The following is a 10,785-nucleotide window of genomic DNA, read 5'->3' on the forward strand; positions in this document are numbered from 1 at the left end:
ACTTGGGTTACCCAAGGTCTATCTAGCATCGGTTTTGAGCGAAACTGGTTTTGGACTAAAACAGAGTAAATCATTCCATTCCTTTCAGGCTTTGTGTCACGGGATGAAAGGTACATAGTGAAAAGTATTCCTTTGCTGGCTGTCAGACTTAGGTTTGAATCTGCACTCTGCCTTCGAGACCTTAGACAATTTCATGTACTATTATAATTATCTTTATTTTTTTATTTTTTAAAGTTTATGTATTTATTTAGAGAGAGACAGAGACAGCATGAGTAGGGGAGGGGCAGAGAGAGAGAGAGATGGAGAATCCCAAGCAGGATCTGCACTGTTGGCACAGAGCTCAATGTGGGGCTCAGACTCATGAAACTGTGAGCCAAAACCAAGAGTCAGATGCTTAACCAACTGAGCCATCCAGCCTCATCCATATTATTTTTATTTTTGAGCACCTGCTTTATGTAGGCCGTATGTTAAACATTTCACAAATGTTGGTTCATTCAATTCTTTCAGCAGCACTTTGAGACAGCCCCCCTACTTCTCATTTTATAGTCAGAACATAGGGCTGGACTGCTACATAAGGTTGTGAATTTGCTCACTGCATGACTCTTGGAGGCATTGTTCACATCATAATCTAGTAGGAGTAACAGGATGAGAACTCTGATCTACAAAGCCAGCAATCTTTGGCACCTCCAGTTACTAAGTGTGGTCCCATGATTCTGAGTAGAGGGTGTCCCTTTTCCAAATGCTGACCTTGTTTCTCTGAGTGGAGTGAGGGGAAGAGAGAAGAAAGGAAATAGGATGTGCTGGCTCCATGACACGGTAGGAATGGAGTCTCTGAGACATGGCAAGAGTTGTGGGTGGGGAAATGGAGTCTTGGAGAGACCTGCAGAATCTGAGGCTTAAAGATCCTCTTGTGATAATGATAAACAGCAGTACTGACTGAGCACATCCTCTGAGCTAAGGCCACATGGTGCCCTAGTTTTCATAACTCAACAACAGGGATTAATAACAGCACCAACCTCACAGGGTTGCTGGAAAGATGGAAGAAGACACGCAAGGGACCTAGAATCATGCCTGCTGTGAAGAAAGTGCTCAATAAATGTTACTTACCATTATTCAGAATAACCCCCACGAAGCACTGTGAGGATGGAGTCCTTTCTTCCTCCACGTCTGGCTAGTCTGAGGTCATACACACAGACTGCTTTCTGTCCCCTCAGATAGTCCCAGACGGGTTTGTTCTGAGGATGATTTTAATTAAAGCCAAAGGTACCAAGTGTCAGGCTGTCCGAGAGGGTTTGCAGGGAGGCTTCCTGGGAACGGCATCCTCCTCATAATAACCAAGCCCGAGTTCAAGCAGATGTTGGCTGGGAAGTAAGGTGCTGAAGCACATCAGAGTTCGGGCTCTATTGCCAGATGTAGCTGGGTTCAGGGGTGCTTAGGTGGCTTAGTCAGTTAAACGTCCAACTTCGGCTCAGGTCATGATCTCATGGTTCATGGGTTCGAGCCCTGCATCAAGCTCTGTGCTGACAGCTAGCTCAGAGCCTGGAGCCTGCTTCAGATTCTATGTCTCCCTCTCTCTCTGACTCTCCCCTGCTCATGCTGTGTCTCTCTCCTTCTCTCTAAAACAAATAAAAACTGTAAAAACAAACAAACAAACAGATGTAGCTGGGTTCGAAGTCTGCTTTCATCTCTTCCTAACTGTGAGCATGATTTCACCTTTCTGAGACTGGCTCTCCTCCATAAACGAGCAAAGCAAATGATAGCTGCCTAGCCCACAGGAGGTAAAATGTTGGTTGCTTACTTCCCCAGAATCCATTCCCCCTTCAATTCCTGTTTCGGGAAGCTTTCTGTTCTCTGATTATTGTAATCGGGGTGGGAGGGGTGCAACACTCAGGCCTTAGCCAATGGGTGCGTTGCAGCCTTAGCTACAGACTGCTAAGCTCAGGGCAGGTGTGAGACTGCATTGGTCCAAGCAGACACTCCTGATGCTGCCATCTTGCCACCACAGGGATCCTGGGCATGAAGCCACCTCTGACGGATGTTGAGCACAAAAATGGAGAGAAACTTCCAATAATATATTTGGAGTCTTTAAAACCTGCCCCACCTGAAGCTTCAACCTGGGCTTTCCAGTCCACCAAATCCCCTTTTTATGCAAGCAACCAAAGGAGTCAATGGACACACACACCATGCCTGTTGTGGGCTATGGATGATACCTCCTTCATGTGGGCAGCACGTGAAGAAGGGGGCCTTGTCTTCCTCATTTTGGGTTTGTGCTGCACATGTGGGCAGGCCTGCTTCTGTGGATTGGGGGCTCTGAGGGGGTCTAAACTCTTCTGGTTCAGAAAGTTTCTGTTCTGATGGTATCTTTATGTAAGGGCTTTTGCAAACCTCCCTGTGAAGAGTTGCACATTCTGCTCCCTGGGAATTTAGGGACCATCCCCAGAGATGCTGTTCCTGTTTCCAACTATCGGGGCTCCAAGCCCCATTTTTTACCATCAGATGCTGCCTTCAGAGGGCTAATGAGTGGGTCACATGGGGGCAGGGAGATCCCACCTGTGCTGGGCAGCTCCACCTTCTTCCCATCGTACCGCTGCCGAGGGGTGTTCCTTGGTCCCCCGTAGGCCTGATAGCAGGAGCTGCAGAGCAGGGATTTGAACACAGCCCTCTCCAAATGGAAGGTTAAACTGGGAGGGGGATGGGAGGCGATGCCGTGGGGGTGAGGGAAAGCTTCAGTGTCAGTAAGACTTCCTGGGGGAAGCAGGGCTGGGGCAGCCAGGGGAAATGGGCAAGACTGGGAGATGCAGAGGGGAAAGAAAGGGCTGTATAGCACAGTGCAGGGCACAGAGTGAAGACATGGGTGGAATTTGGAGAGATGGTGGCAGGAGAGGCTCTAGGTCACAGGATTCTGTAAGTCTCACTTCCCATTTCTCTCTCATTGCTCCAGCTCCATGCTCTCTGCAGGATTAGACCCCCCCTCTCTCCTCCAGACAGTTGCTCTAGACTCCTCTCTGGTCCCCCTGCTTCCTGTCTGGATTTTCCAATCCACCCCCTACTAGCGGCCACCCATATTTCCATCCATCCATCCATCCAACCATCCATCCAACCATCCATCATTCATTCAGCAAATATTCCTGGAGGGACAAGGCTCATCATGTAGAACCCTGTGGCCCGCTCCCTCTACCTGGCTGAACTTGCATCCCTTCCCTGGCTTCTTGGGTGACCCCTTCCCCCCAGGTCACCTCTCATCACAACACTTCCACAAGACATTAGATGTCTTGACTTCCCCACTGGACTGTACGTTCTTAGGGGCAGGAACTTGGACTCCAGGGTCCCAGAGCGGAGTTGGGTAAAGGAAGGAATTCTTTCAGGGGCCTTGGTAGGATCCTGAGGTCCTTTTTGGATTGGGTTAGAGTCCCAGCTCCAGGCATGTAACTCTGGGCAAGCTCTTCATTTCCCCGGGCCTCAGTATCTATAAAGTGGAGATAATAGTATCACCCTTGGGGCTGTCACAAGGACAAAATAAGGGAAGCCATTTAACATGTAGGGAGATGCCTGAGAGGTAGGCAGTGCTCTGTCAGTGGGTGTGGCTGGAGGCACAATTTTTGCTGTCAGATAACGGTGGGTAGGTGGGGTGGATGCTGGGGGTTCTGCCTGGGTCCCAGTCAGTCACCCACTCCCCCGGATGGGAATTGAGGCAGCTGATGACTCCCAGCTGGGAACTGCCCTCAGTGCAGGAAATTGCCAGCCCAAAGACCCAGCCTTTGGCGGGGGAGGTCCCTGGTTGACACGCAGTACAAATCCTCGGCTCCGCCCCTTGACTCCACAGCTCCTGCGGGATCAGCTGGGGTTTTACTGCAGATCCACTTTGCGTCATCCCAGTCTTGTCTCCCAATTCCTTCCCCCCTCCCTCCCTCCCAAGTGCTCTCCTGAATGAACCACTGAACACAGATCTCCATCTCAGGAACCAATGGAAGATAACAGGCCTTCAGGCAGGATTCCAGGGTAGGCAAGATGGTGGAGGAACCCGGGGAGTAGCCGGGTGGTGGGAGATGGAAAGGAAGACCAGAAGAGGAGGGTGGGGCACTGGCCTCAGCAAAGCTGGGCAGCCCAGTCCTGGGTCTCTGGAACATCCCAGCTTTCCTCCTGCCCTTGTCTTCAGGCCCTCCCTAGTTCTGTGGTGATTGGTCACAGTGATTGGGGGTGCTGGCCTTGGGATCCTCCTTGAGTTTGAGTCCCAACTCTGTTTCTTGGACAAGTCCCTTCACTTCCTGAGTCTCAGTGGTGCCAGCTGTATAACTGGGGGCTGGGAAGAATCAACAAAGGATACCGCAGAGCTCTTAGCATAGTGCCTGCACCCTACAGGGTGCCCCCTAAATGCTTTTTGCCATGCAACCCCTCCTGAGGGATGAGGAAGGCCATTTATAAATCAACCTGCATAGGCTGGGGCACCTCTTCTACACTTCACCCCAAGGCATTCTTCTCTGCAGCTCTGTAACTGATCCAGTTTCTCAAGACCTTCCAGAAATCATAGGAGCTCTGTCCACTTGGAAACTTGTACTCTGCTCTTTTGTTTCGTGATGGCTGATAGAATATCCAAGGAGAATGGGTCACCTGAACAGAGGTGGGACTGAGCGCCAGGCAGGGGGCTAGGAGCTCCGCAGGTTTTGAACTTGCACAGGATCCCTGTGCCATGGGTACTGTTTAAAGATAAACTGAGGCTCAGAGAGGAGTCACGTGCCCTGACCTCACAGCTAGTGGAGTAAGGCCGTGTGTGGTAAGAGCCCAGATGCAAGACAGACTGGACTGAGCCAGGGTCCAGCTCGGACTACACCATTTACTAGCTGTGCGTTTTTGGGTGAGTGAGTCTTTACCTTTGCTTTATTCATAAAATGGGGGTGATAGTAGCCCCTACCTCACTGACTGCTGGGATTAGATGAGATGGAACATGTACAATGCCTGGTGCACATACAGCCCTTTATTCACCCTGCATCAACAGGGTGTGCCGGCCGTGTGCTGGGCACTGTTCTAGGTGCTGGGGCAGAGCAGTGAATCGACAGACATGGTTCTTGCCCCCACGGGGCTGATATCCTAGAAGAAAAGGGTAATTAAATGTTAGAATAACAGTCAACTGAAGTTTAGCTGGAATTTGAACCTATAGCTATTGACCCCTCAGAGAGGCCTCCATTAGCCCCTTCCCCTACAATATGTATATATGTGTGTGCGTGTGTGTGTGTGTGTGTGTGTGTGTATGTATATATATTTTTTTTTACCATAGCTCTTATCATGAGTCTCCTCTACTAAAATGTAAGCTCTTCCCCGGCCTTTATTTTTTTCATCTCTAAAATGGGACAATAACACCCAGGCTGTCAGGACATCTCTATAAGCTAATGTTTCCAATCAGGGTAGTAGACAAGGGTTGTCATCCTGAAAAAAGAACACCTGGAGCAAGGAGTGACTTATTCTGATGGAAGGAGCGTCGGGGAAGGGCCCTAGGAGACAGGACTATTTGAGTTTAGCCCTGACAATGAATTAAATATGGATCATCAGAGACAGATAGGATGGTGTACTGGGCAAGAGAAAGTGCCCTAGCAAAGATCTAGAAGTCTGTATTCACGTTTCAGCACATCTGTGGCTCAGCCTTTCCAATTGTTCTCATCTCCCACTCGATTAGTGCCAATGGGTGGTGGGGCAAACACGTAACACTAGTGTTTCGTCGGATACCACCCAACATTGGTTACTGACATTTCCAGCACTCTTATTGCCTGGGGCTTCCTGGCGAGGGCCTGAGCATTGATAGGCAACTGTTCAACATTCATTCATTAATTTGTTCATTAATTCATAATGAATTAGTTTATTTGCTCAACAAACATTTCTCAAGGGCCTCCTCCATTCCAGGTGCTATGTCAGATGTTGGGGACCCCCCCCCTCATGAGGACAGTCAGGCTCCCTGCCCTGGAGGAGTTCATGATCTCATGGGGAGAATCGATGTGAACTATCCACACCAACAAATAAAGATTAAATAGATGGTGATGACATCCGTGAAGGAAGCAAATAAGCAGTTGAGAGATGATGCTAAAGAAATGCTCCTTTCTAGAGAGAGGCCAGGGTAGGCCCACCCAGAGGAAGTGACAGTCAAGCTGGAGAGGGAGAGGATGGAAGGAATGGCCACCAAAAGAGTGAAGAGAAGGGTATTCCCAAGAGGCAGAACTTCATGTGCAAAAGCCCTGAGGTGGGAAAGGATTTGGCACATTGAGGAACTAGAAAGTGGTTGATGTGGGATTAGGAGTTAGAGGCCCCTTGGGGCCTGGAGTGGGAGATGGATTGGGGCACACGCGCCCTAGAGAAAGTTTGATTTTTGCTCAGAGTGTGATGGGAAACCATCAGGAGACTTCAGGTGGGGAGATGAGGAGATCCCTTGGCTGTCATGGGTGGTGGGGCAAGAGGAGGCCCGAGGCCAGCTGCTGGAAACTTCTAGAAGAGAGATGCTGAACACCTGTCCCTCTTCCCCATGCCTGATTCTCTAATTCCTTTGTTTGCACGCAGCTTGTCCTGAAGACTCAATACCTCGACCTACAATCTCTTCCACCATTGAGTAGTCCCAGTTGAAGGAACATGGGCCCACTGACCAGTGATTCTCAAACATTTTGGTGTCAGGACCCCTTAGCCCTTGAAAATAATTGAGGACCCCGAACAGTTTTTATTCGTGTAGATTACATCCAGAGCCAGGATAAGGGAGAATTAAATGAGCATAAAATTCGAAGGGTGTCCCCAAATCTCAGTAGTCAAGATGAATATTTCAAAACACTATTTTGAAAAATCTATATTGGAACCTGAGGCAAAAGGAAAAAATAATAATACTGATCTTGTCTTTATTTATAATTTTGACATTTTGTTCATAATGAATTTTTTTGCATGAATTTTTTTTAATTGTTTTCAGAGGGAAGGTCCTATCACAGATCATATCATCTTCAGAAAATTCCATCGAGGGTGTGAAAGGTAAATGATGTCTTGGTATTATTACAAAATATGATATATTCCCTGTAGACCTCCTGGGATGGTCATGGGACCCCAGGGATTCCAGACTATACTTGGAGAATCACTGCTTTTGATGGAAACCAAATCTTCTCCAGTAGTTTCCACCCTTCAGTCTTAGTCATGCCCCAAAGGCTTCTACTGGCCTTTCCTCTGCCTTGAAAGGGGTGGCATGTGGGAGGCTAAGCTTCCTGCTTCCTGCTCATCTGCTCCAGGTCAAAGACCTCCAAGTGCGTGGGCTTCCCACCGACCTCTCCCCAGCCCTGTCTGCACGAATCCCTTTGGCTGATGTCTCTGAGAGATCGAGGACCCCCAGTTAGGACATACATTCCCAGGTGTGGTCTGAGAAGCACGGAGCCCCTGTGGGCCCATCACCTCCTGCCTCAGGACACTCCATTTCTATCCCTGCTCCTGGGCCTATCCATGCCCCCAGGCACCTGCCCCTGATTCATGTCCCTCTTCCCTCCTGGGCTGCTGATGTGAGTGCACAAAACCTTCACGGGCTCCTGGAGAGCAGACATCTCCCCAAGAAACAGCACGAGAACAAAAGAAACCTCGGATGAATTAAGCTGCCTTGTAGGAAGCCAACTTCTGAAAATTCAATTGGTCAGAAGTATAGACAGGATACAGAGCCTAGTGAGGGCAGGTTGTGAGGAAAGCATCCGAGGGGAAGAGTGGAATTAGCAACTTGTAGGGCAACGTAACGTGAGCACACTCCTCCTCACAAACAGATCCCTACCTGCCCAGGGTCTTTCTTTGTTCCTTCAAGTTTCTCTCTCCAAACACTGACATCTGGTCCTCTAGGTTCTGCCTCTTTTGGAAACCTCCTTTCTTCTCTGTGGGCCTCAGTTTCCCTGGCTGCCATATGAGAAGATGACCTTGGGTTGTCAACCTTTCGGTCCATCTAATATCCCAGAATCCACACTTTTCTGCCTTGAAGCCACCCAAGAGTTTAGAATTCCACGATTCTAAGATGCCTGGATTTTACACTTGCAGAATTAAACAAGTCAGTGATGGTGGGTTCCAAAGTGCCGTGACTTTAAGATTCTGTGGCTCTAATATCCTGCCCATGTAAAATTCTATTATTCAGAAATGCTGAGCCTCAGTGATATTCAGCATTTGAGGCAGCACAATGTCCTCTGCAGCCAGATGTCCTGTGTTTGTCTACTAGCAGCCTACCCCTACTAAGTGCACCAATATTAGGAACTTCTGGCGCTTCAGTTTCCACACCTGCAAAGTAAGGAGCATGATGGTTATGACCTCGTGGAGCAGTTGCGAGGACTAATTGACTCCTATGTAAACAGTGCTTCAGACACAATAATCTCTTGATAAATGTTTCACTCCTACTATCATCCCAGGTTGGAAAACCTCCAACCTCTCAGAGTCTGAGGTGGGTGCTTCTGGGCCCCCACAGCTCCAGGGTTAAGTGTTTCAAAGAACCCATTGTTCAATGGATTCAGTGATGTACTGACTCTGGAGGCCAGCTATGGACTTGCATGTTTTAGCGTTCCTGCCCCAGGGTCATGAGAATTGATAAGGTAACCCAAAAAGCATGACAAGCTTGGGATCTGCAGGCCCTAAGGAGTCCCCATCTCTGCCCTCAGCACACATGTACCCCTGGAGATAACCTGACTTTCTGTACAAAGTTGCATTGACCCTGAAACTCGAGGAAACACAGGAAAACAGTTACCCCCATAGCTTGGAACTCTCTTTCACAAGAACCTACTATGGCTCCCTACTGTCCTCCAAATCAAGTGTTATTCCTCATCCTGGCTTTCGGAGGACTCATGCATTGTTCACTTCAAAGTAAATTGAGGTCATCTCAAATGGGGAAGAGAGAGGGATGGTTCCTTCAGAAATTACCTCTAGGTCCATATACCTTCATTTGATTCACTCCACAACTACTTATTCAACCTTTACTGCATTCTAAACTCTATTCTAGGCCATGGGGACACACAAATGAAGAAGACAGACAATGTCTCTGCTCTTGGGAGCACAGACTCCTTTCAGACTCATTTCAGGCCCCACTCACTGCAGAGCATAACACGCAGGGAGTAAGGACATTTCCCGACTGTGAAACTTCGGACCAACATTTGCAAAATGTACCAATTACACCACCACCACATACGGTGATTGTACAGATAAAAAGTGCAAAGGACTCAGCACACCGTCTGGCACACAGCAGGTCTGCAATCCATGGGAGCAGCTATTAGTGTTATTGATTTCAACTCCCACTTTGCTTCTGAGCTAGTGCGTGTGGGTTAAAAGCCAGGCAGGCCTGGGCTCCAGTCCTGGGATGAAAAAAGGGATCATCATAGTGTCTGCTTCCCAGGGCCAGCTGCCTGACATGCTGGGCATACTCAGCCAGGGCCCAGACAGGAAGGCCACCTTCTCACCTCCCTCCAACATCCTCAGAGCTCACCTCAGCCAATCCTGCTGCCTGTATCAGCTCCCACAAGCACGCACTGTAAGACCTGAAGAAACTCAGCCTTAAGACCTCGGCAGAATCAGATGGGCATGATACAAAAGGCAATAGGGAGCCAAGCTAGGCTCTGGAGAGAGTGGGTCACCAGATGCAGGACATCCGCTGTCTTCCCGTGGCTCCTGTACCCTTTGCGTCTTGTCCTCACAGCTGCCAAGGGCGCCCGCCAACGACTGGCCATGAGTCCCTGCTGTGTGTCGGGGTTAGGTTATTTTTTCATTAAGTTTGCAATTATTAAAAAAATGCAAGGCAAATTGTGACATGCTGAGCTGGGCAGGCTGGAGGTTAAAGCTTTTTCCCTGCCTGCGGCCCACTGGGCCCCCACCCTGTTCTGGGGAAAGGGGAACATTTTTGGGGAAATAAACAAGGAGGCCTTGATGCTTTGGGGACTTTATGAACTTGACCCTACCCCCGCTCCATACCCGACTCCATTAGCAGGCTTGGTCGCTCTCCCTGTTAATTAAAGGGAGGACTGGTTTCCAGGGCAATTTCAGCTCTGGCCAGGCCTATGCCCACATCCTTGAGAGGGAGGCCATGGGGATAGGCCAGCTGGGTGGCTGGTGGCCTCAGAGGTAACAATTTGTCTCAGGATGGAATCCGCTCCCCCAAATAAAGGGACTTTGTGTTCTCTCCCCTTTCTCATAGCCCCCTGACCTCCAAGGAGGGAATTATGAGACAAGAAGCAGCTGTGATTCCCCCAAGAGAGGGGGGCCACCATGGTAGGCAACTCAAGACCACTGCGTGGGCCAGCAAGACTCACTCACCCCCACCTCGGCCTCCACTTGGCCTCAGAAAGCTCGCCTTCTTGTAGAAACCTGTGCACTCACACAATCCTTCCTTCATTTGCTTATGTAACAGAGCTCTTTACTGAACATCTACTAACCCACCAGGCACTGGCCATATGCAAGTGAAAAAGAAAAACCCCTCCTGCCGTGGAGCTCACATTCTAGAAAGACACTAAAGATGAGGAAGCCAATGTAAAACCCACCACCAGGCGGTCAGATGAGAATGATTAAGACAGAGTTCTTAGGTAGTAAGTGATGGGTGGGCACGAGTCTCTGGGGAGGCGATGTCTGAGCAGAGACCTGCAGGTAGGGAGGGGCGAGCTGTGGGGACCTGACCTTGGGCCTCCACCCCTGTTTTCCATCTCTGGTCTTTTGCCAGGGCTTCCTGGACTACCTCTCTCTCTGCCTGGCCAGCAGTGACTTATCTGTATTTTCCTCAATATGTGATTTGCTCTTCTATTAAGTGAATCAGATACATTTGTAAAAGCA

General features: G+C 49.2%; 1 long non-coding RNA gene across 1 annotated transcript; it reads left to right on the forward strand.

Moving 5' to 3' along the window:
* The first annotated feature begins 658 nt into the window (after nt 1-658).
* Nucleotides 659-10,361, forward strand: LOC115275104. Its single transcript, XR_003901395.1, has 3 exons — nt 659-816; nt 6,935-6,993; nt 10,157-10,361. It is a non-coding gene; the product is annotated as an uncharacterized LOC115275104 (long non-coding RNA).
* Nucleotides 10,362-10,785: the final 424 nt, after the last annotated feature.

The sequence above is a fragment of the Suricata suricatta genome, chromosome 12, assembly GCF_006229205.1.
Source record: "Suricata suricatta isolate VVHF042 chromosome 12, meerkat_22Aug2017_6uvM2_HiC, whole genome shotgun sequence".
Taxonomy (NCBI): domain Eukaryota; kingdom Metazoa; phylum Chordata; class Mammalia; order Carnivora; family Herpestidae; genus Suricata; species Suricata suricatta.